Raw genomic sequence first — 27,103 nt, forward strand, 5'->3', positions numbered from 1 at the left:
TGTCATCACAGCTGTGTTTTCCCTCTGTTCTCGGATACAATATTCTTCTGGGAACTGCAGGTGCTACTGCACTCATCTCCAGCTTGCAGAATTGTCTTATGTTCACTTTATTCTCCCCAGCAGCTTTGCCTCAGCAGATACACATAGGCAACTCATATGTAGGACATGATTTTGTATTTTACCTTTGTTAAACACTTTGAGCAGCATTAGGTGGAAAGGCAGGATACAAATACAAATTAACAAAGCGCAAATGTGTGTGTGTGTATTATGGGCATTTGGCCATTGTATGGTTAAAAACCATAAGGGACGCAGGTGGCGCTGGGGTTTAAACCACTGACCCTCTTGGGCTTACCAATCAGAAGGTTGGCGGTTCAAATCTCCATGATGGGGTGAGCTCCCGTTGCTCGGTCCCAGCTCCTGTCAACCTAGCAGTTCGAAAGCACGCCAAAAAGTGCAAGTAGATAAATAGGTACCACTCTGGTAGGAAGGTAAATGGTGTTTCCATGCGCTGCTCTGGTTTCGGTGTTCCATTGCACCAGAAGTAGCTTAGTCATGCTGGCCACATGACCCGGAAAAACTGTCTGCAAACAAACACCAGCTCCCTCGGCCTGTAAAGCGAGATGAGCGCCACAACCCCAGAGTCGTCTGTGACTGGACTTAACTGTCAGGGGTCCTTTACCTTTACCTTTACCTATGGTTAAAAAAGCACACGTATACATTTACATATCTTCATTTTGTGTGTGTGCGCTCCTATTTCTTAGCAGATCCATTTTGCTATTGTGGTGAATCACCATTACTGAGGAATAAATAGTTCTATAAATATGTTGTGCCAGATTAAATATTGCCTTGCTTCTTTTTTGCCTTTCAGGAAGTGGGGGGATTGTATAGTTGGGGGTCTGCACTCCCAGGCAGTGCCTTCACCTGGCTGTCATTTTTATTTTTCCAACAACGAGCCCAGGACCAGGGGTGGAGAAATGGATCCAGATAATTATCTCGTCCACCCACTGTAGTACGGACCATCTGTCAATCACCTGATATCTCTATGTCAGACATAGCAGGAACATGTAAAACATACCATAGAGTTCATAAATGGAAAATGCTGTATAATGGGTCACTCTTAATAGCAGCTGCCTGGGCATGATGTAATGGAGAGGAGTCTTGTTTTCCCCAATAGGGATAAAAACAGCACCAGGAAAGTCAATGCTGTGTGGATTAAATTACCTTTCCGCCAGAGTCACTGCCCCAGTCTATTTTAAACCCTTTGCAGCAACTACTTTTAAGATGTTTTAAATGTATATACAATGTGGAACAATTCAACTATAGATCTTCTGAGTCATCTGTATTCTGGCCTTAACAGCATGTACATAACAACGAGATTCAGCCACAAACTATGTATGTCTTAGAGAAGCCATGGGGGAGGGTTTCTGAACACCAATATGTACACAATACTGATCATGGGAATAATAATACTGATATACCTTTCCCTGTTGTAAGAACTATGGAGATGATGTGGTATGAACAATCATGAAAAACCCTGTATATATATAAAAGATCATTTCTTTAATAATTTCAGAGGCCATAAAGTATTTATGGGAGAAAACACCCTTCGTTTTATTTCTCTTGTAATTCTGGAAACTTACTAAATAGCCCTGCATTTCTATTTACACAAAATGTGTGATCTGTTGAGTCTAATAAGAGTTGGCAGTGCATTTTGTATATTTCAGATTGGGGTTTACCTTTTTTAAAAAACAAACAAAACAATTTTGGTAAAGCAAACAAGGAAGAATTGGTGGGGGGGGGGAGAGAGAAATCTCTCTTCCACAGTAGAGACCTTGTTTTGCACTGTGTTTCAGCCCGAAGTAGAGATTTACGAGTGAGTTATAAACCTCTGAAATAGTGGTTTATAATGGAAACGCTGGCAGACCTTTAACTATAGCAGCACAAACAGTGCTGCAATAAATACTCGACTTCATCTGTAAACAGAAATTTAGGATGCAGTTTGCAGCCTTGACCTTCAGGCTCCAACTGTGTTTAGATAATTAAGATTCCATAAATACTGTAATTTACTGCCTTCTGAAGGAAGAATATGTGCCCATAATAAAGCACATATTCTCCGGGGCGGGGGGCGGGGGATGAGGATTGCTTCCTGTATATTCATTGGGACTTATGTTCTCCAGTTCAGTCACAGTGCTTGACAAAAGTGTAGGCATTGTTTCTCAATCACCATCAGCAAGCCTAGTCGCCATCATCTGTTTCCAGCATCATAGAACTGCCACTTTTAGTTCAGACAGCAAATCCATTTGAGAAAGAAGGAAGATTTGGTTTGGTGCAATGCTGGATTTGCTGCATCAGTGTTGACCAGAAGACATTATTTCATCTTCCTTTGGCTAATTCACTGGAATTATTTATTTAGCTTAACGGTTTATACGCTGCTTAACTACAGTAGTCTCTAAATGGTTTACAAAGATAAAATACCAAAAATAAAAAAATCAGTTAAATCTATAAAATTGAAGTGCAATTAAAATGCCTGCTGGTGACGGATGTTCAGTAGGAAGGTCATGGCATGTTTGACCTTGATCAGAAGGGAGGTACATAAAATTGGACCCACAATTGGGCACCCCAGTTTGTGGTGGATATGGGCTGTCCATCTGAACCACTGTGTGGAGAGAGCTCAAGAGGCCTAATTCTTACTGAGGGAATCAACCTGTGTCTAGGTAACAGGCAGATGAATCTGCCAATTTCGGTTTCTCATCCCGCCCCCCCCCCAAAAAAAATCTCTAATTCAGTTAGGAAATATGTTACTTGTTAGCATTTCACTCCTCCGTTGCTGATGTGTGATTGTTACATCTAATGTCTGTATTTACTGTACTATCCCTTTAAGCAAAACTAAGTGGGACTCTGGGGAAATGGGGGGAAATGGGGGCTTCTGAAGCAATTGAGAAGGAGTTCTAGAACGTCTAGAGTTCTCTTTCAGGCCTCTGTTAAACAGAGTGAATAATTCTGTAAGAAAATAAATGTTAACTTGTTCACCGGAGTTTAACCGATACAGGAATCTTAAACTAATTAATGAATACGTAAATATAGAAGAGCCTCTGTTTGCTACTGTATTTTGCTGGTGATAATAATTTTAAAAGACAGTGCAACAGAAAAGCACCAGAATTTCACCCCATATATATATATAGAGAGAGAGAGAATAAGTTTATGTTGTATTCCAAATTACAATCAACATTTCCCAACATTTCCCCCGACTCTTGGCCATTTTGCCTTTACATCTCCTAAGAATGTAACAGGGGAAAAGTTTAGCTGGAAACATTCAAATCCACCCTACTCCTATTTTATTTATTTATTGCATTATTCAACCACTCTTTCTTAAACACGTGATCCCAGGGCACAATGCATCACATTTAAAATCGAAGTGACAACAAAAGCATTGTTCCAATAAAAGCTTTAGAGCAATACAAAATCAATTAACAGAACATCTACTCTTCCAAAAGTCAGTTGCAACGGTGTCTGCACAGGCCTGACTTGCAGGCTGAATGTCTCTCTGATGGAACTTGTTTTGTTTGCTTGCTTCAGGTAGGCGTGAGTTTCATCTAGCCTTTTGTGCATGTTGTTGTTATTATGTTCTCATGAATTTCCAACTTTTTTCCCATGGATGTTCTTCTGAGGTCTACTTTTCCCTTAAATGAATCCAAGTCTTATTAGCTGTTTTCATTGGCATATTGGCAGACTGGAGCTTCCAAGAATTCTTGGCCACATTTCTTACCTGATCCTGTGTGTGGGTTTTCTGTGGGTTGACACTGTTTCTTTGCCTGGAGACAAGGTGACCTGGCATACTCTGAAAAGAATGCTCGGTCTGTGAATTAAGGAGAAGAGAAGTACATTAGCAAAATAAGGAAAAACATGTCACCTCAATCCCAACCATTTGACCTTAAATACTTTCCTCTGGTGCCATCACTGCACTCCTAAACTATTCTGTTTGATGTTGCATTGTTATCCTTGATCCTGGCAATTATGATGTGGCTGTTGATCAGTCCCATTCTAGGCTGGCTGCAAGTGGCAAGTCAAGCATTTGATGGACTCTCAAGTCTGAGGAAAGGCCATCTCCCCAATACTTCCAACTCCATCCATACTCCGCACTACTCAGGTGTGCTGCGTGGCAGGTGGGATATGGAGGTAGCCAAATGGACCGAAAGAAATGGGTAGAAAGATGAACATCTTCTTCCCTCTGGAAGATTTAAAGATATGTTAACAGTGTTCAGATTGTCTACTCAAATGTAATTGACTTAAAGGCAATTTACACTCAGGTAGATGTGTGCAGAATTTCATCCTAAGGTATGTAGTATGGGTGGTTGATGATTACAATTCATTTGTTAGTAGTCACATATTATTCTCCTTTCACAAGCTTCTTAAAGTGATGCACAATTTAAAAAGAAGAAAAACAATACAAAACAAAACAGGCACCTATGGCAGAGACAAAATCAGCCGATGGAGGTAGCCTTTCGGAACAAGTCTCTAGAAAGTGATAATGGCAGACACGTGTCGTATCTCAACAAGAATAGTATTCCACAAAGTAGGAATCCTGAAACATTTGGAACTTGAAGGAGAAGTTCTCCTGCAGACGATAGTGACAGACTGGGTTTGTAAGGGATAAGGCAGTCTCTCAAGTAACTTGGTCCTGAGTTGTACAGGGTCTTATACATTAGTACCATCACCTTGAATTTAGCCAGGTGGCAGATAGGCAGCCAGTGCAAATTCTGAAAGGAAAGTATTTTATGCTGGCAGATGTTTGCTCCCACAGTCAACCTAGCTGTCACATTCTACACCAGCTGCAGCCTCTAGACCAACCTCAAGGGTAGCCCCACAAAGTGCACATTGCAGTAATCCAACTGTGAGGTTAATGTAGTGCCCTCCAGATGTTGTTGGATTATAGCTCCCATAGTCCTTGATCATTGACTGTGCTGGTTAAAATGATGAAAATTGTAGTCCGGCAACACCTGACACACACCATGTTGGCTACTCCTGGTTTGTAGAGACTAAGACATTTGCGTAAGTGGGTGGGCATGATAATTTCGTACTAACACTATGAATTATGCCTGAAACTCATGACATTTGACTTAACAAGAAACTGAGAAGCAATAGGTACAGTTGCACACATTATTGCTTTACTTTAAACCACCATTGTGGCTTCAGTGTACATTTTCAACAGCTCCAGGCTGCAAAAATGTAGTGTTAAAGCTCCTGTTTTTCATGGAATTTGGCACATTGTGTTCTGTGACTAAAATATTACCTACAAACCCCATGTGTGAAAAATGAAAAACAAAAGTGTTGTTATTGTTTTAATGTTTTAATGTGCACTGGATGTTCCTTCTCTGTTGTGACATGAAAGTGCAACAATTTCACAAAGTGCAAACTGACCTCCTAGGTTTAAGGGCAGTTGCCATCACATCTCCTAAAGCTAAGCTGACATTTTTCAGAAAAAAATCCCCCTACCCGACTGTTTCAGATATTTCTCTTTTCCTTATCATCCTACAATTAGGACACTTAGCAGAATCTTCTTTAAATGTTCTTCACCAGTTTCTCTGTGGCAGTCGCCATCTTACACACACTTCTTCTTCTTTGGCAATCACTCGTAGTCGAGTAAGATTGTCTTCCATAATTCTGGATCCACACGTCCTTCTACAGTGGGGACATTGGTTTCCGGGTGGGAGTTGATCACAGTGTGGATTTGCCAAGCATGCCTTCCTCCTAGCACGTTTCTCCCTTTGGTCCTGAGTTCGAGCGCCTTCAAAGCCCATGACACCTTTGGTAAATGCTGTTCTCCAACTGGAGCGCTCGCAGGCCAGTGTTTCCCAGTTGTCAGTGTTTATACCACTTTTTTTTTAGATTTGCCTTGAGACAGTCTTTAAACCTCTTTTGTTGACCACCAGCATAACGCTTTCCATTTTTAAGTTCGGAATAGAGTACTTGCTTTGGAAAACAATCATCAGGCATCCGCACAACATGACCAGTCCAATGAAGCTGATGTTGAAGAATCTCAACACTGGTGATCTTTGCTTCTTCCAGTACACTGATATTAGTTCGCCTGTCTTCCCAAGTGATGTGTAAAATTTTTCGGCGACACCGTTGATGGAATCTTTCGAGGAGTTGGAGATGGCGTTTATAAGTGGTCCATGTTACATACACACACAATGCCTGGGAACAACGGTAATGAAACAATTCCATGCACAAGAAGCTGGCACAAAGCAAACCCTTGTAAATTAAGCAGACATAAAGTTAACATAAGTCTTGCTGCACCACTTTTGCCTTCCTCTGTCCCCCTAAGTCCCAACTAAAACAACTGCATGACAGGGGATGTCCTTGCCTGTCCTGTTTTCCTGCCCCCTCCTTAAAGGTACAAAGAAAGACAGAGCCCCGAGCCCCTGTGCCTTTAAATTTCCATGGTAGGATTTAATAGAACAGGGAATGTAAAACAGCTGCCTCTTGTCATGCTGATGTGTACCTGCCAGAACACTCTATCCTTCTGCAACTCTTAAGGTAATGGGACCTGCCTTGGATCCATTAAGATGCAGGGGAGGACAGGATATAAATCAAGCATGCAACCAAAAAAAATACAGAAGGCCTTTCCTCCTGTAACTCAGCGTTCGCCTTAATACATTCTCTGTTGCTTTCCAGCCATGCCAACAAGAGAATGAATCTTAGTGATCTTCAGCATTCAAACCTCACACAGTGAGGGGCAGGCTTTTCAGGCCCTTAGCCGTAATAAGAATTAAAATGACAACACATGAAACAAGACATTAAAAAACAGAGTGAGACCTATTTTTAATTTAACCAATGCTTTCCTTGGGTCTCCTATCTTAGCGGGTAAGTCACATTTTGGTCCAGCTTGCATAAAAGAAGGGTTGAAACTTAAAAATGGTAAAGGTAAAGGACCCATGACATTTAAGTCCAGTCGCAGACGACTCTGAGGTTTCGGCGCTTATCTCGCTTTACAGGCCGAGGGAGCCGGCGTACAGCTTCTGGGTCATGTGGCCAGCATGACTAGGCTGCTTCTGGCAAAACCAGAGTAGTGCACGGAAACACCATTTACCTTCCCGCCAGAGCGGTACCTATTTATCTACTTGCACTTTTTGGTATGCTTTCGAACTGCTAGGTTGGCAGGAGCTGTGACCGAGCAACAGGAGCTCACCCTGTCGCAGGGATTCGAACCGCCGACCTTCTGATCAGCAAGCCCAAGGGGCTCAGTGGTTTAGACCACAGCACCACCTGTGTTCCTCTGGCAAAACTTAGCAGATCGCAAAATAAATTAACAATTGTTGTAATCTGAGGCCCCCTTTCAGCTGGAGACCACAGACCTAATGGCCTCTCCCCACCTAAAAATAATAATAGCCCTGCATATGAGTACAACAGGGTCAATAGAGGCTTTTGCATGGCTAGAGAATTCATTGTTGAGTGGATCTTACTCCCAGGCAAGTGGGAATTGCATGATACCTTAAATATCTGTAAGAAAGGAGGGCTGGGTTGTATCCATATTTCACAACTCCTTGCTCAAATAACGTTCAGCTTTAGAAACTTACTTAAGCATTTGTCTGTACTCACGGCTGAGTGAAGGCTAGTTTATGGTTACCAGACTTGCTTGGTTGGTTCAACGGCAAAAGACACATCATATGGGGAGTTCTGGTGAGGCATAATGGTGGGTGACACGGCAGCGAGCAGCTCCTGAAGCCAGCCAGGGCCGACTGTGCTACCGGGCTGGCTCCGGGCTGCTGAGACTGCCGCTGCTGCCACCACTGCTGAGGGGGAACCAGGGACGCCCGGCGCGTCAACTGAGGGAAACCGCTTACCCCACTGTGACCCAAATTGAGCTGGGAGAGAGAGCACCCAGCTGACTGCCCAGTGGGGCTCTGGGACCAGGAAAACCCCAGAGCCAACACAGGGAGAAGGAGAGGAGAAGGAGAAGGAAGAGAGAGAAAGAGGAAGGAGAAAAAAGAGGGCAGCCCCAACCTTGCTGCGCTGCTGCTGCCGCTGAGGAAAAAAGGTAGGAGAGAGCACCTGAACCTACTCCACAGCGGCTAGTGCTCCAAGAGAGAAGGCCAGGGCCCAGAGGAAGGCCGCGCTACAGAGGAGGCCACAGAAGAGAAGATATTACTTCTTAATTTTTTTAAAAAAATACTTTTTAAATAACTTTTTTCTCTTTTAAAAAAAAGTGTCCCCGGATTCTTTGAAAAAAAATCTGGTAACCTTAAGCTAGTTGCATGTAACTTGTCTTTCCCCTGCATACTTGCATTGGGGTGGCTACCCTTTGGGGACCTCTAGGCACACATGCAAAGCAAAGAAGCCTACTGAGGTAGGACCCCACGAACCCAACAACCAAGCACACACTGCAAGCTAGTCTATTGGCTACAACAGAATAGTTCTTCCCACGAAGCCTAGTTTCAGTGAATGGAGGGGTGAAGAGGAAACCCTGTGGCTACCAAAAAACGGCATTTGTGGGCATCTGTGTGCCCCCAGACATCACGTTGGTGACCCTTGATCATATGATGCAGCTCTCAATTCTCTGTTTGGGAACAACCACCTGTTGCTAAAGGCTGGGCATAAACACAGCCATTTCGATGCACTAGTATTTAAAACTCTGTTCGGTTCTGCACTTTAATATTCATCGCTCTTCAAAGAAACAAATTCAGCGCAGAGTCCCCGAGTAATATCGGCTAATCTGATAATGCTCTTACAAATTCCTGCTGTGGTTTTGATCTTTCCTCATTATCACTAATCATGCTGAATCATGCCCTTGCCTAATAAATCCTAGGAAGGAAGAAATTGAGCATAACCTAGTTGAAATGACCCAGAGGTTTTGTACCCAGAAAAGATGCTGAGGGCGAATGAGAGGGAAAGGTCCATAATGAAGCTGAACAGTTTCTTCATGGCAAACGTTATGCTTATGTGAAAACAGCTTCTTTCTTTGTGAACCACAAATTTTTAATGAAACGACATGTGAAAGAGAATTAAACCAGTTTTGTCTCTCCATGAGTTTTTCTCGCCTTGCTACTTATTCACAATGCCAATTTTCTGCAAATCTGAACATTAGATCGATTGAATATTAGGGTATAATTAGAATAGAGGGATTTATATGTGTGTATGTGTTATTATTTCTGTTGTTTTTCTCCTCTCTTTTATTTCTTCCCTTCCCTTCCCTTCCTTCCTTCCTTCCTTCCTTCCTTCCTTCCTTCCTTCCTTCCTTCCTTCCTTTCTTTCTTGTTGGATATTTCTGACTTCATTGGTTCTAGATACAATTTTATTGTATTGTGAAAACTTTAATAAAAATCCCAGGGGCGGGGGAGAGAACATCAGAAAGCAGCGGCATTGAGGGCTGATTTTGAAGCTTTTCTATATGTGAACATATATATAGGAAAACTCATACATAAAAGACAATTCCAAAAATAAAACAACTAAAAGAATGGAGCAATACCATCGTTTCTCATGATTTGAACAGGATTCAGCTCAGGAATTATGTTAGTGCAATGACTTTTAGATGTGCAGTGCAAATTCCCCACCTCCTCCTCAACCAGCATGCCCCCCCTATGCCCCCCATCTTCTCCAGAGAGTTGGGGGAACCCACAGAGCAGATTTAGGTAGGAGTGGGGTGGGAGGGAGCTGGGAATTCACATTGCAAAGCTAAGCTGTTGCACTAGCATAGCTCTTTAGTTGAATACCACCCTTTACTTATTTTATTTTTAAACATTTTTATGCTGCTTTATTGTAATAAAACCTAAGAGAGGCTTACAAAAAAAGTGGTTTACAGTCCATTGATGTAGCCTAGAATTTCACATTACATTGTTGACCTGTAAGACTCAACAATGAGTTTTGCCTCCCTAGGGTGGTTAGGTTCTTCTCCCTTCTTGACAGGCAGTTGTTCAACCAACAGAGCTTCCTTCCCCAATTCTCTCTCCACACTGAAGAACTGTTCTTGCTGGATTATTGCCTTCCATGCAGCTACTGCCCTGACATTGAGATTTGGGAGGTGTTTTGAGACTTTGAACTGGAGAAGGGTAGGGGAGATATTTTAATATTGCAGGTGCATTGCTTTAAATGTTCTACCACTGGAATTTTGAAGGCATTAAGTGCATTTTTACCCACTGTGAATCGTAGCTCCCAAGGCTTGGAACAATACTTGCTTGGAACTGCAACCTCCTGGCTTGCGGCGTTAATACTTGGGACTCAGTGTTTTATGTGGAGATAGGTATGGAATATACTGCTAAGAAACAGCAAGCCTATATCAAAGCAGTGGCTAGAGATAATTCACCAAAAGTAAGGAGAAATCTACTTGAGGAAAACTGTAGTTTTACACTAACAAATATGGGTAGTATTTCAAAAATCGAAGTTCCCCCTCCCTCCCTCCCTCTCTCTTTCTCCAAAGGCATCATCATTCTCTCTGTGTTCATCAAACACAGGAATCTCCCTGGTTTGGGTCCAGCACCTTCCTGGTGGGTGCCATTGCCTCAGAAAGGTGACTTATTTGCCTAGCACTGCACTTTGTGTGTGTCCCCTACCTGTATTCCTGAAGAATTATGGCATGTCTATTCAAGAATATCAGAATGCTACCCACCCAAGATAAGATATGTTGAAAATGTAAGGAAATGGATGGGGATTTCTTTCATATGTGGTGGACTTGTACTAAGATAAAAGCCTTATGGGACATGATATATCATGAACTGGAAAAGGTCTTTAAAAAATACTTTTATTAAAAAAACCAGAGGCGTTTTTACTGGTTATAATAGGAGAAGAAATTCCTAAAAAGGGCATAACTATATTTATGTATGCTACTACGGCTGTGAGGACACTTTTAGCACAGAAATGGAAGCAGCAGGAACTTCCAACTTTGGAAGAAGGGCAGACTAAAGTGATTGAATATGCAAAACTGGCAAAGCTGACAAGGAAAATCCGAAACCAGCATAATGAGCTGTTTGAAAAGGACTGGAGTAAATTTATGCAATATACGAAAGAACATTGTAAACATTTGAAAACGTTGGCTGGTCTTAAAATATTTTGTAATGTTGATATGTGGAATCGGTTTACAAATATGGAAGTAAGTTTATTTAAGGATAAAAGGAAGGTAAATCGGGTGAGATAGGAATGCTAAGACGAAAGGATATACCTATGAAAGCCAGGGAGTGGGGGGTGGGGAGAAGTCGAGGCTCAGGATGAACAAAGATGTAAGTGATGTTATGATTTTGTTGGCATGTGATAAAGTATAAAATGAAAATTTAATAAAAAATATGTGGGGGGTTTTTTTAAAAAAAGAATGCTATCCAGTTTGAGGGGTACCTGGACTGCCCTTCAGAGTCCCCTTATACCACCCTAACTACTATTCTCCTCTGCTGGTTTCTCCAACCACTTTCATGCTGTATTTCACCATTCTCCTGCTCCCACTTGCTCCATCTGCCGCCCCCCCCCAAAAAAAAATTCTTCTTAGGCTGCAACAGGAAGGAGTTCCTTTCTCTTTTCATTCTTAAAAAGATTTATAGCCAGCTTCAGAGGCACCCTGGTGAACCGAAGATGGCAGGTGTGCCTGGAGCCTGCCCCCAGCTATGAATGTTAACAAAAAGGGGGGAAAGGAAGATGTTTCAGTGATTAGCATCCACCCTAGTATTTCCCTGGTGGGTGACTTGCTTCCTGCTTCACGAGGGCACTTTTAATCTGCTGCCTTCTCTTTTTTTTTTTTTTAAAGATATTTATTAAAAGTTTTTAAGATATAACAAGAAAAAAGAAAAAGAAACATACAAAATAAAAAACCGTTAAAAACACACATTAATTTTCAATAACATAACTTCCATACACTTATTTCCTCGGACCTCCTCATACCTCCCTTCTTTGTATTCCAGTTCGATTTGTTAGTTCAGCAAATCCTTACCATTAAACTTTTACCCATTTGTAAAACCTCTTTTTTTCCCATATCTCTTAAAGCATTACAGCTGGAAACCGCTTAGTTTCTATCCAACATCCTTCTAACATTCATTAATTTTACAATGTTTCTGTAAGTAGTCTTTGAATTTCTTCCAGTCTTCTTTCACCGACTTTTCTCCCTGGTCTCGGATTCTGCCAGTTAATCTGCTGCCTTCTCTGGCAGTCACACAGAGTCCTTCAAGGTCCCAGATTTAGAACCTGAAGACCACCCTTAATGGTGTCACCGTCTTATAAGTAATGCCAACAAAATATCCCATAACTGAAAGGTGGTTAAGTAGGACAAAGAGTAGGGGGATATCAGTCGGTATTAGTGCTTTTCATTGAGCCCAGGGCACAGGGGATGGTCAAAATCAGGGTTCGGGAAGGTATACCGGCCTTGGGCAGGATCACTCCCATGGAGATCATCCGTGGGCCGGACTGGTGCAGCGCGATGCTGGAAATCGCATCTGCTCATGCCCAGATGCTGGAAATCACGCCTGCGCAGAAGCAATTTTCGGCATCTGGACATGCGCAGACGCAATTTCTGGTATCTGTGCATGCGTAGATGCCATTTCCGGGCACCACTCGACGAGTCCACGCTGTGCTGGTTTAGTGCAGCGTGCGGGGGACTCGCTGAGCAGGCAGCTCGGTTTGGGAGCGGCTCGTGGGCCGGTGAAACGGTCTTCGTGGGCTGTATCTAGCCCATGGGCCACATGTTGCTGACCCCTGGTCAAAATGGCATTTTCTAGTTATATTTTGGTGCTACCTGAGATCCAGACATAGCCAGAGAGGTGGGGAGGGCGGGAGAGAAACTGGTGCTATTCTTTCTCCCGTCTAGTGTTTATTGATTTATTTATTTTTTGAGAAATATATTGCTTCTTGTTTGTATTTTGACATTGGTGAGGTTGGAGATTCAACTGCAAATATATTTTCTATTAAAGGAACTGTGTCGTTGCTGCTACCATCTGTATCAACAGATAATGCAAGAAGCATTGCTTGAGTAACAGTATTAATGGTATTCAAATAGCTTGATGAATGTTCGCAGGAATGTGATATGGATAAAAAGGAAACTTTATACATAGCAGTATCGAGAAGCTGTTTCGGCAGCCAGCTAACCTAGGCAATATTTAAAGGAAGAAAATATAAATAGCTTGTTAATCTGCATGCACAGTTTACGGTGGGTGCTAAATAACTGTGCAGTAGTAGCAGAAGTAACTTATTTGGCTAGATTTAGAAAGCTATGTAAAATACAATGCAATCTTATTAAAAATCCAGCTGCCACGGGTGAGGGGGATGGAACTGAAGCATCCAGATATATCAGAATCAACAGGATCTTCCATGAGGCAGCCCTTTAGATCAGGCATAGGCAAACTCCGGCCCTCCCGATGTTTGGGACTACAATTCCCATCATCCCTAGCTAACAGGACCAGTGGTCGGGGTGATGAGAATTGTAGTCCCAAACATCTGGAGGGACGGAGTTTGCCTATTGCCTGCTTTAGATAGTTGAAGATGGTGATCATATTTCCTCTCAGTCTCTTCTTTTCCAGGTTAAGCATATCCAGCTTCTTCAACCGTTCCTCATAAGGCTCAGTTTCCAGACTCTTTGTCATTTTGGTTGCCCACATTGCATCTTGTCAATATCTTTCTTAAATTGTGGTGCCCAGAACTGGACACAGTACTCCAGGTGTGGTCTGACCAAGGCAGAATAGAGAGGGATTATGACTATAACTATGACTATGACTATGGGGGACGTGGGTGGTGCTGTGGGTTAAACCACAGAGCCTAGGACTTCCCGATCAGAAGGTCTGTGGTTCTAATCCCCGTGACGGGGTGAGCTCCCATTGCCCAGTCCCTGCTCCTGCCAACCTAGCAGTTCGAAAGCACGTCAAAGTGCAAGTAGATAAATAGGTACCACTCTGGCAGGAAGGTAAATGGCATTTCCGTGTGCTGCTCTGGTTCGCCAGAAGCAGCTTAGTCATGCTGGCCACATGACCCAGAAGCTGTACACCGGCTCCCTTGACCAGTAAAGCGAGATGAGCGCCGCAACCCCAGAGTCGGTCACAACTGGACCTAATGATCCTTTATGGACCCTTTACCTTTATGACTTCCTTTGACTGGGGACTCAGCTACATTGCTAAAGAAAAGTCACTTTATATGTGTTGTAGCACTGTGATACAAGATGGCCCTGTGGAGTCTCGTCTTTTGCCAACATGATTTCCCTTTATGAAGTTTAGAACACGTTTTCCTGAAACACTTTTTGGGTGTGTCTAGATCCAGCCTATGATACTATACTTCTGTTGATGCCACCTAGAGTAATATTTGCTCTTTTTTGCTGCTGCATCTCACTGTTGACTCATGTTAAGCTTGTGGTCTACTAAAATACCTAGATCCTTTTCACATGTATAATCCAAGTGTCCTCCACCTTACATATGTGTAGGACTAATACTCTTATTTCTTCTTTGGCAATCACTTGTAGCCAAGTAAGATTGTCTTCTAAAACAGGGTTTTAGCACTGAGTCCGTAAGTGACTGTGGAGGCCAGTTCTGGATCCACACGTCCTTCCACAGCGGGGACATAGATTTCCAGGTGGGAGTTGATAATGGTGAGGGTTTGCCAAGTGTGCCTTCCTCTTAGCATGTTTCTCCCTTTCATCCTGAGTTCAAGTGTCTTCAAAGCCCATGACACCTTTGGTAAAGGCTGCTCTCTACTTCTGTCAAGTGCTGTGCTGTAGCTGGGCTGAATCTAAGCATGTTGCAGACTGGGTCAGAAACCTGGATGGGAGAATAATCGAAATACCTTTTAAGATAGGAAATAAATATATTTTATTTGTGGGTTTAAATTTTGTTTATACTTTATTCTAACTCTTTGTAAGCCACCTCTCTGAGAGACTGAGGTGATAAATACCAGTAATAGAAACTATCAGATAAAATGCCCGCAGTAAAGAATATAAACCAGAGTACAATAAAAACAACCAACAGTAGGATGACTGACTGCCCAAAGTCAACCCCAAAGTATGTGCTTTGCATTCTTTTCTCGAGGAGTGAGATACATATTTGAACCTCTTCTGGTAAACTATTTCAGAGCCTTGGAAGAACCACAAGGAAGGCCTGAGATTCACTGTGCACAACATATGGGTTACAAATACGTTAGCATCATCAAATGTGAATCTGCATTACCATTAATGCAGTGGCATAGCATGGACTGTCAGGGAACTGACATCGGAGCGAGAGGCAAAGGGGAGGCTCCCAGATGATGCTGGCGAAGGACCCAGCAGCAGGGGGAGAAACAGCTCAGTAGAGGGGGAAGCCAATAAGCGCAACACCAGGGATAAAGGGGGGCAGACGGGGGAATTGGAGAGAGGGCTCCAAGACTCTTCACTGGACATCAGTGAGGAGAGCCCAGGTCCTCCGCTACCCACGCCTTCCCTGTGCAGAAGACTCCCGCGCAGTGAGAGGAGGAGGAGACTGGGTGTCAAACAACTTTTATGTTGGAAGAGGTTCAAGAAACGCCCACTGACGGATTCTGCCAGTGACTGAGGCAGTCACAATGAGAAGGGGCTGTGCAGTCAGAAAGGTTTAACAAGGCAAATTAACCGAGAAAGGCACCAGTTTAGGCACGAGTAACTCATACCCATTACATGGACCAAGGAAGGAGAGGAGACGCTCATAACTTCAGTTGAAAGAAAAGAGCTACATGGCGGGAGAGTAGGTTGCCAGGTTACGATGGAGGAAAAATTGGATTTTGTTTGTATTTTAATGAGGAACTACCTAATCCACAATTCTTGAACCAAAATACAAACTGAAACATAACCACCCACTGAAATTTGGACTTCTCTTAATTTTTCAGTGCGTACCCCCCCCCACACACAAAAAAAATATGTGTGCAAGAATACAAATATTAGGAGAAAGCAAGTACAAAAGTGCATCTATTACAGAAAGTTACATAGAAAAAATGTACTCTATTGATTGCTAGCAAAAAATGTCTATGTTACGAGTTATTCTAAGATTCTCGTGCTTTCTTCAGCATTGAGAGCCAGTGTGGTGTAGTGGTTAAGAGCGGTAGTCACGTAATCTGGGAAACCGGGTTCACTTCCCCGCTCCTCCACATGCAGCTGCTGGGTGACCTTGGGCTAGTCACACTTCTTTGAAGTCTCTCAGCCCCACTCACCTCACAGAGTGTTTGTTGTGGGGGAGGAAGGGAAAGGAGAATGTTAGCCGCTTTGAGACTCCTGAAGGGGAGTGAAAAGTGGGATATCAAATCCAAACTCTTCTTCTTGTCAAACTGAACTGAATTTAAAATGGGGAGGGGGGGATGAGAAACCATAATTCACAGATTTGTCTATCCTGAGTTACAATCTGAAAACAGACACTGTCCACTTAAAACGGAGGTGGCTAACATTTTTGTTTTATTTATTTACTTATTTATTTATTTATTTATTTATTGCTCAAAGCCCCCCCCCCTTTTTTACCCTTGGTGTGGCCACCCACACTCTTGCAGACATGCACTCAAACAGGCACACAGTCTCCACTCCTTTGCTACATAGACAGATTAGGGGAACCTGACCGGTTCTGCCACACCGGGCTCTGAGCCTAGGGGGCGCCACAGGGTGCCACAACTATGACAGAATGGAAGGCGAGGGGCGGACACAGAATTTTGGCCTTGCACAGGGTGCCTCTGAAATATGAAAGAACAAAATCTGCTTGTGGTTGCTGGTCTATGCCAATAAGCTGAGGTGTGGGGTTATTGCCCTATTCCTTCTCAGCAACTGATTCCTCTAATGGCCAGAAAGGTGATTTGTATCACTTCAAGGTGATGGACTGGATAGAGAAGTCTAAACTACTCTGCTCTGCTTAATTTTAAATAGGTGGGTTCTTTAAATAGGTGGGGGTGGTCATTAACAACCCCCCCCCCCATCTCAAAACCAGGCTTTAACCATCCCTGCTTTGAAACAGGAATCAAGATCCTGTGATGCCCCAGATCAGTGGCTTAGCATGGGTTGCCAGCTCCCAGGGCCACGCAGAGAGGTGGGAGGGAGGGAGGGAAAGGGATGGAGTACATATGAACTGAATTGAATTTTATTATTTCGGTCACAGACCAGTTCCAGCCCACATACAATATCAAGGAAGTCATAAAACATGATAGGGATACATTTGAATTTGCAATTACGTATAACAGGGACAATACAGATATAGCAACAGTTAAAAAAATATATAAATTAAAACTTAGTCACTAACATATAACCTAAAATTATCATTTAAAACCTTAATCATTATGATAGCACAGCTTGTTCCCTAAGTTTTACAGCAGTCACACAGAATTTGGCTACCCTTCACGTGATCTCAGGATCCTTGTCCTCTACCAGGGATTCATTTGGAGATTTTTGCATAGCAGGGGTAATAAATACCGAGCATATATCCCTGTAGAAACGGCAGCGTAACAAGGCACGAGAGACAGTTTCTACCTCCATCAAGCCGCAGGGGCAGACTCATGGAGTACATATGGACATTCAACTGCCTAACAGTGTCCATGTCACTCAGGTGATGGCAGACACAAAGAAGAGTCATTCTGTTGTCTGGAGAGGTCACTTCCTGGTTCTCATGGAGAAGCCATTTTCTAGGGTTGCCATATTTCAAAAAGTGACAATCCAGACCTGATGGGAACAGTAGTTCAACTGTACCTGGAGAGCCATAGGTTACCTACAACCTGCTCTCCAACTGCAGATGCAGCTAGGGGCAAGCCATCAGTGGCTTACCTTCTCCAGTCCTTTCCCAGTCCTTTCATCTGTGTCTCTCTCTCACACCTGCTCTGCAGCACACCTGACACAGAAGCAGGTAAAGAAGCTGGGGAATACACAGGCTGGAGGAGCCAGCTGTACTTCATTTCCCAAAACAAAATGCACTGTTTTCAAGGGACAGAAGAAAGCTTCAGATTTCTCCCTGGCAACTGCAAAGGAGACTCTGTTGTAAGCTCAGCCGGCTGCATGTTCTAATGTCACTTTGTGAGCTGCTTCAATAGACTTACAGAGTATTTTCGCCCTGCTGATGGCTATGACAAGGCTCTCATTGATTTCAATGAGGCGAGGTGAGGTTCAAGTGCTTTGCTAGTGCATAATCCCATTCAAATCAATACTATCTGCTCCAGTTTTCTCAGATTGCTTCTTGATAGCTCCTGTTCCCAAATGGAGTTGTTCTCATAAGGTACAAGGTGTAAAATATGTGGCTGGGACCAGCTCCTTTATTAAGGCTTTCTTTTTTCTTTCTCTACCATTTGAAAGCCAGGGCTTAAGAAACGGTGAAAAGAAAGTGCTTTTCTGCTAGGCATAGAATTTGGCATTCTGCAGATCATGGCGGTGGGGGCAGATGTTATAGGCGAAGGGGATCGAGATACGGATATGCTCGTACCCCTTCCAATCTGTGCCCCATCCCGAGGGACGAAGGTAGGGTGAGCAGGGATTACTCACCTCTGTCACTGGTGCTGTGCAATGCCAGGTCTATAGGCAACAAAACCGCCACCCTGCGAGATTTCTTTATCTCGCAGGGGGTCGACCTGGCTTGTGTGACGGAGACCTGGGTGCGCGAAGGGGCAACAGTTACCTTACGAGAGATGGCACCCCCGGGTTTCTCCGTCCTCCACCAGTCGTGGACTGTGGGCCGGGGGGGAGGGGTGGCATTATTAATCCAGGAAGATTGTCCTTTCAGGGCTCTACCATCGCCATCGATCCCTGGCATTGAATGTGTTGGCCTAGTGTGGGGCTCTGAGGAGAGCTTGGCTGTCTGGCTGGTGTACCGGCCACCTAGCGCACCAGCAGCCACCCTGTCAGGCCTATTGGAGCCGGTGGCTGGCTGGGCCTTGGAGTTCCCTAACCTATTGGTATTGGGGGACTTCAACATCCATGCTGATGCCACTCCCTCCTCACAGGCTCTGGACCTGGTGTCTTCCATGGCGACACTAGGGCTCTCCCAGTTTGTTTCAGGCCCCACACATCAAGCAGGCCACACGTTGGATTTGATCTTTGGCGTAGGTATAGATGTGATCATGTCTCCTTCGATGAAGGTGCCATGGTCTGATCACTACGCTCTGAAAGCCAGGATTGACTTTCCACCTCCACCCTGCTTAGGTGGCGAGCCGATTTGGGCTCGCCCGCAGAGGCTGATGGACCCTGAGAGATTCCGCCAAGCCTTGCAGGACCTTGCTCCCCCTGGAGACTCATTGACTGAGCTTGTTGAGGGCTGGAATATCCAGCTCCTGGCAGCCATCGATGAGATCGCACCTAAGCGCCCTCTGCGACCCTGCAGAAACCGGGCTCCCTGGTTCACCGAGGAGCTTCGGAAAATGAAGCGGGACTTCAGACGGCTAGAGCGAGTATGGCGGGGTGCCCGTGACGGAGCCTCAAGAACATCTTATAGGGCTTTTATGAAAACCTACGAGATGTGTGTCCAGTTCTGGGCACCACAGTTCAAGAAGGACACTGCAATCTGGAACGTGTCCAGAGGAGGGCAACCAAAATGGTCAAAGGTCTGGAAATGATGCCTTATGAGGAACGGCTAAGGGAGCTGGGCATGTTTAGCCTGGAGAAGAGGAGGTTAAGGGGTGATATGATAGCCATGTTCAAATATATAAAAGGATGGCATATAGAGGAGGGAGAAAGGTTGTTTTCTGCTGCTCCAGAGAAGCGGACACGGAGCAATGGATCCAAACTACAAGAAAGAAGATTCCACCTAAACATTAGGAAGAACTTCCTGACAGTAAGAGCTGTTTCTGGATGAAACATCGGCTCTGGATCCATTCCAGTCCTGCTTCTGTGCTGGTCATGGGACCAAGACGGCTCTGGTTGCCCTAACAGATGATCTTTGTAGACAGCTGGATTGAGGCAGGTCGGGGCTGCTGATTCTTCTAGATCTGTCAGCAGCTTTCGACATGGTCGATCACGAACTTCTGGACCACCGCGTTGCCGACGTGGAGATCCAGGGCACAGTCCTTCAATGGCTGCGCTCGTTTCTCTCCGGTCGGGGACAGAGGGTGGCGCTTGGGGGGAATTGTCATCGCACCACTCCTTGGTGTGTGGAGTGCCTCAGGGTGCGATTCTCTCCCCGATGCTTTTCAACATCTTTATGCACCCCCTCGCCCAGCTTGTCCGGAGTTTTGGGCTGGGTTGCCATCAGTATGCCGATGACACCCAACTCTATCTGTTGATGGATGGCCATCCTGACTCGGCGCCAGACACACTGACCAGATGTTTTGGAAGCTGTGGCTGGATGGTTACGTGGGAGCCGGTTGAAGCTAAATCCTTCAAAGACAGAGGGCCTGTGGCTGGGACAGGACGATATGGGATTGGGGGGGGGCAACTCCCATCTCTTGCGGGGACGCAATTAGTGCCAGCACCATCCCTTTAGAGTTTGGGTGTAATCTTCGACACCTCCCTTTCCATGGAGGCGCAGATTGCAGCTATAACAAAGGCGGCATTTTTCCATCTCCGCCAAGCTAAGCAGTTGGCTCCTTACCTCTCTCGCCCTGACCTAGCCACTGTGATCCACGCGACAGTCACCTCCAGACTGGATTATTGTAACTCGCTCTTCGTGGGGCTGCCCTTGAGACTGACCCAGAAACTCCAGCGGGTGCAGAATGCTGCAGCGAGACTCCTTACGGGGTCTTCGCTGCGAGATCACATTCACCCAGTGCTATACCAGCTGCACTGGCTCCCTGTGGAGTACAGGATCAGGTTTAAGGTGCTGGTTTTAACCTTTAAAGCCCTATACGGCCTAGGACCCTTGTACCTACGGGACTGCCTCTCCTGGTATGCCCCACAGAGAAACTTACGGTCTTCAAATAAAAACATCTTGAAGGTCCCAGGCCACAGAGAAGTTAGGCTGGCCTCAACTAGAGCCAGGGCTTTTTCGGCTGTGGCTCCGACCTGGTGGAACACTCTGTCACAAGAGACTAGGGCCCCGCGGGACTTGACATCTTTCCGCAGGGCCTGCAAGACAGAGCTGTTCCACCAGGCCTTTGGCCAGGGCACAGCCTGACTCCCTCCCTCGGCAATCTTGGCGGAGCTCTGGCCCAATGGTGGCCCGTGGCTTGAATTTAATTAATTTTATAATGAATGATTTTAGAGTGTTGTTTGTGCTGTACTTTTGTACTGTTTTATTGTTGTTAGCCGCCCTGAGCCTGGCTTCGGCAGGGGAGGGTGGGATATAAATAAAATTTATTATTATTATTATTATTATTATTATTATTATTATTATTATTATTGGGTGTGTTTGTTTGTTTTTACATGATTTTACAGGAGTGCACAGTTAGGCTTTTAAACAATTTATTATATTTTTTTTATTTCTTAAAAAATTATTTTTATTGTAATAATAGTGCTCAGCCGCTCTGCTAAACAGACGGAAGGAAGGGAGATTTTAGCAAAGGCAGCTGTGCAAATACCCTCCACTAACCAGTGGCCCTGGTAGCAATCACCTCCCTTATGCTCTAGAGTGCCATTTTATATAGGCAACCTCCAATTTGTGCGGGGGTTCCATTTCAGATCATTGTGCACATCAGTGAAGTGTGTATAAGCCCCACCCCACCCCCCGTTACACCCCTATCACACTCTCTTCTTGGTCCAAAAGTGTCCTGAGAATGCACAGTCATGCGTTCTTTGAATGTGCACAAAATGGGAGTTGCCTGTGCTTCAGTTTTACTGACGAGCTGCAAGAGTGAGGGCAGGAAGCATTGCCCTCACTCTGATTTGGCTTCAGGGGTTATCATGTATGGATTTTGTGTTATTGTTGTTGTTTTAAAAAAGGTCCTTGATTTATTCTTGTCCTGAAAGGCTCTTGTTACTAATCTAGTGTAAAGCAACTCATAATGTAGACTAATTTCCTAGTTTGAGTGTTTTATGAAGCCTAAACAGAGGGAGGTCAAAAAAGCAATGGTGACTTCTGGATAAAAATAAATGCCCCCACTAGTGCTTCCACTGCTGGAACATAATGATGATGATGATGATGATGCCGCTGCCGCCAACAATAACAACAACTTTTTTATTTATACCCCACCCATCTGGATGGGTTTCCCCAGCCACTCTGGGTGGCTTACAGAATATATAAAACATAATAAAGCATCAAACACTGAAAACTTCCCAATACAGGGCTGCCTTCAGATGTCTTCTAAAAGTTGTATAGTTCTTTATCTCCTTGGCATCTGAAGGAGGCTGTTCCACACGGAGGGGGCCACTACTGAGAAGGCCCTCTGCCTGGTTCTTTGCAGTGAGGGAACCAGCAGAAGACCCTTGGAGGAGAACTTCAGTGTTTGGGCTGAGCAATGGGGGTGGAGACGCTCCTTAAGGTATACTGGACCAAGGCTGTTTAGGGCTTTAAAGGTCAGCACCAACACTTTGAATTGTGCTTGGAAACGCACTGGGAGCCAATGAAGACCCTTTAGGACCGGTGTTATATGGTCCCGGCAGCAACTCCCAGTCACCAGTCTAGCTGCCGCATTCTGGATTAGTTGTAGTTTCTGGGTTACCTTCAAAGGTAGCCCCACGTAGAGTGCATTACAGTATTCCGAGCGGGAGATAACCAGAGCATGCACCACTCTGGCGAGACAGTAGGGTCTCAGCCGGCGTACCAGATGGAGCTGGCAGACAGCTGCCCTGGATACAGAATTGACCTGCGCCTCTATCGATAGCTGTGAAAATGACTCCCAGGCTGCACACCTGGTCCTTCAGGGGCACAGTTACCCCATTCAGGGCCAGGGAGTCCCCCACACCTGCCCACCCCCTGTCCCCGCAAAACAGTACTTCTGTCTTGTCAGGATTCAACCTCAATCTGTTAGCCGCCTTTCCTCCTATGTACTGCTTAATGCCAAGATAGGCAGAAATGGAAAAGGTGAAAGGACACTGAGATGTAAGAAACATCCCTTCTGCCAATCACAGCTTTTGAACAAAAACCATTATTTCTGTCCCATGCAATCCTGTGCAGGCTGCCTCAGACGTAATATTTGCATGAAAGCTACTCCCAAGTAAGTATGCATAGGATTGCGGCCGTAAGAATTTTAATCTCAGCGCTATTTTACTGATAGCACTTTAATGTTTCTCTGTGTGGAATAATACTTGTTCATTCAACACTGCAAGCTAGTTTGGTATGTGCAAAGTTTATTATATATGCTGTGAAACATCTGCTTCTCCCACTTGCAGAGTGAAATGGTTCACTCTAGCAACAGACATAATGGTCTTGTGCTATAGCTCTGGATCTTGGTCACACAGAAGCAGAAAGGAGGAACCATTTCATAGGGGGAGAGCTCTACCAACATCTCTTTAAGTCTTCATGCATAATAATAACCTAATAACCATCCTGCATTTGCCTGCATTTCCCGAGGAAACACCATCCTATTTGTGCCTTGTGTATATTTCAAGTGTATATTTAGAAAAAGGCTATTTAGCATACAGTCTTAATAACCTCTCATTTTGGTGGCTGATTTGTTTCATTAAGTAGGGTAAGCCAATGAGCTAAAGAAAGAGGGAGAATTAATTTAAATATATGAGCATATTTGACTTTTGGACAAATATAGCTATAGTCATGGGAAGCAGAACAGCATGTGCCATAATTGCACCTGGTTTTGACAAGCATTTCAGTGGTTTTTACATTTCAATGTCAAGCGGTTGTCAATAGCATCTCACCATAACTCGTAATTCACTGATTATTATTTTTTTAAAATCATTATTTCACAAATGTTTTAGGGAAGAGCAGAGTAGCTTTTATATTCTGTAAGTAGCTTTTACATTAGAATATAAAATAATTCCTTTTAAAACTTTATGGTGATTTTTTTTTTAAGATCTACATAATTGCACTAAGCTATTTACACATGCACGATACTAAAGGTTTAGTTGTTCAGGGTTTGGTTTTGTGGCCTGATGGAAAACGTTCTCTTTGAATCATTTGGGCTGCTTCAGTATGGCCAAGTCCTATGCCTCTCCAGATATTTTTAAGAAGCAAGGGCTGGAGCTCAGTCTGTAGAACATCTGTTTTGCATGCACATGGTACCAGGTACCATCCCTGCCATCTCAAGAAGGAGTGATACATGCCCCTGTATGGGAACCCTGTAGAGCCACGGCCAATCAGTGAAGGCACTATTGAGCTAGATGGTTCAATGATCTGATTTGTTACAAGGCAGCTTCCTGTGTGCCATAACAAAGGACAACAGTTCTCTTTTTATCACACTCCACCCATAAATCCACCTAATGCATGCAGCAGTAGCAAGAATGCAAGCTACTTGAGACTGGTACCTGTTGTCACTTGCCCCATTCTCAACCTCTCTGCATTCAGCAGAGGGTGAGGAAAATATCTGGACCTTGAGCATGCACATGTGTATATATTAGGGGTGCACACCAATAATAAGATTTGTTGATTACAACTGCAAAAGACGCCTGCTTCTTGGGAGAAAAGCAATGACAAACCTAGACAGCATCTTAAAAAGCAGAGACATCACCTTGCCAACAAAGGTCCGTATAGTTAAAGCCATGGTTTTCCCAGTAGTGATGTATGGAAGTGAGAGCTGGACCATAAAGAAGGCTGATTGCCGAAGAATTGATGCTTTTGAATTATGGTGCTGGAGGAGACTATTGAGAGTCCCATGGACTGCAAGAAGATCAAACCTATCCATTCTTAAGGAAACCAGCCCTGAGTGCTCACTGGAAGGACAGATCCTGAAGCTGAGGCTCCAATACTTTGGCCACCTCATGAGAAGAGAAGACTCCCTGGAAAAGACCCTGATGTTGGGAAAGATGGAGGGCACAAGGAGAAGGGGACGACAGAGGGCGAGATGGTTGGACAGTGTTCTTGAAGCTACCAGCATGAGTTTGACCAAACTGCGGGAGGCAGTGGAAGACAGAAGTGCGTGGCGTGCTCTGGTCCATGGGGTCACGAAGAGTCGGACACGACTAAACAACAACACTGCAATACATACATTAAAAGAGTAGGATTCTATTTTAATCTTTCCCCAAAACTAACTGGCCCGGAAACTAACTGGCAGCCAGTGCAGTAAGTTCAGGATTGGTATAATATGCTGGAACCATTTTGCCCCGGTGAGCATACTGTAAAACATACAAATGAGATTTCTAAAATGCAGTCTTCAAACTCATATGCAGTACAGTCATACCTTGGGTTGAATGTGCTTCAGGTTGAGCATTTTCAAGTTACGCTCCGCAGCAACTCGGAAGTAATGGAGTGCGTTACTTCCGGATTTCGCTGCTCGCGCATGCGCAGACGTTCAAAATGATGACATGGGCACGCGCAGATGCGTCTTACATTCTATTCAGGATGCGAACAGGGCTCTGGAACGGATCCCATTCACATCCCGAGGTACCACTGTACCAGCAATCATGCTGAGAACCAACAGTCATGTAACAGTCAGTAATACTGAGAAGCAGAGGTGCTTTGACCCAAAGAAGGTCTTCTTCAGTGGTCAATGTACAAATCTTAATGCTGTCACTAGAGGTGGACCATTTAACTGGTCTGTATCAATATTCTGAGCTGTCCAGTCATAGATGCAATTCATAATGCTTCATAATAAATAAATGTTCAGGGGGAAATTAAAGACCGTAGTCTGATGAAAATATTGTCTACAGGAAATTCACCATTTTGTGTGCATATGATAAGTCTGGAAAAATATAGGTTGATATGAAGTTAAGTGTTTTTCTCATGCCCAATCCACAATTATAAAGGTAAAGGGACCCCTCATCATTAAGTCCAGTCACAACCAACTCTGGGGTTGCGGCGCTCATCTCACTTTATTAGCCGAGGGAGTCGGTGTACAGCTTCCGGGTCATGTGGCCAGCATGACTAAGCCACTTCTGGCGAACCAGAGCAGCACACGGAAATGCCGTTTACCTTCCCACCAGAGAGGTATCTATTTATCTACTTGGACATGCTTTCGAACTGCTAGGTTGGCAGGAACAGGGACCGAGCAATGAGAGCTCACCCTGTCGCGGGGATTCGAACCGCCAACCCTCTGATCGGCAAGCCCTAGGCTCTGTGGTTTAACCCACAGCGCCACCCATGTCCCTATCCACAATTATAGATGGTGCCAAATTCTAAAAGATTGTATTTTAATAAAGTGATGCCACTTAATGATTCCCCAATAATTAATTCAACACCTGTTGGCAAAAACTGTGGGCAGGGCACCAAACATGTCTAACCCACCCATCAATACCAGCAGAGTGCAGGAAGGCTTCACTCTTTCAAATGCTGTTAAGCAGGGGAATGTGAAGCAATTGGACACTCCATTTGCTTGCCTTTTGGTGAGTTCCAGCAGAAGCAGATGAGGGCAGAATTAGCTGTCTGGCCCATTCCCTACATTGTGAACGCAACACCCACTTCCTTTTGCACCCATTGTTGAATCCAGCACCTGTTTCCCTTCTGGTCCTTTTCCATTCCGTAGGAGCATGTAAACTCCATAATACCCCCACTGCTGCCTCAGCTTAACCCCTGAAACAGTTCAACCTCATTATCAAAAAAATAAAATTAGTTCTTGCATTATGGAATATTACAGTTTAAGCCATTTGCAAAGACTTGGCATTATCTCGTTTGATTTATTTAAGACGTGGCATAATACAAGTTACTTTCTGGCTGGTATGGGTCTTATTCCATGCCCATTTCAGCTAATGAGAAACAATGTTTGAATAGAGGGCCATTATTTCTATCACCAAACGAGCACATTTTTCAGTCACAGAAATGGCTCATAAAGACAGTGGAAGGTCCCCCCCCCCCATCTTTTAATAAAATTCCTTTTGTATGTACCTTTGCCTTAGTTTATTAAGGCTGATTTGTCAGCTCCATGAAGAGGTTTTATCTCCTTCAGAATTGCTGTCTGGCGTTATTAATTACTTTTCCCAGTTTGGCGCTGTACTTTTCGGGTTGCTATGATGTGTCATTGAAATGGACCCATTAAGGATGAGTGATGTGTGTAGTAATTTCATTAGTGTCATCAATAATGCATTGCACTTTCCTTTTAAGAATCTCTTTGTGCGGGTTGCAGTGACTCTGTGTATTATACTTATGCGATCAAAATGGTTAAGTTTGGAGGGAGGTATTTCGAAGTGATTAGGGATAGGGATTGGACTGATGTCATTTTAATCACGTAAATATCAAATAATTATGGCCATCAAACTACTGTGGTCAACAGA

At 44.2% G+C, this 27,103-nt stretch overlaps 1 protein-coding gene across 5 annotated transcripts in view; it reads left to right on the forward strand.

The window, feature by feature from the left end:
* NAALADL2 (N-acetylated alpha-linked acidic dipeptidase like 2) overlaps positions 1-27,103 on the forward strand; it is a 644,561-nt gene that overhangs the window by 610,073 nt on the left and 7,385 nt on the right. The window lies entirely within an intron of this gene.

The sequence above is a fragment of the Podarcis liolepis genome (genome assembly GCF_965112155.1).
Source record: "Podarcis liolepis genome assembly, chromosome: 5".
NCBI lineage: Eukaryota > Metazoa > Chordata > Lepidosauria > Squamata > Lacertidae > Podarcis > Podarcis liolepis.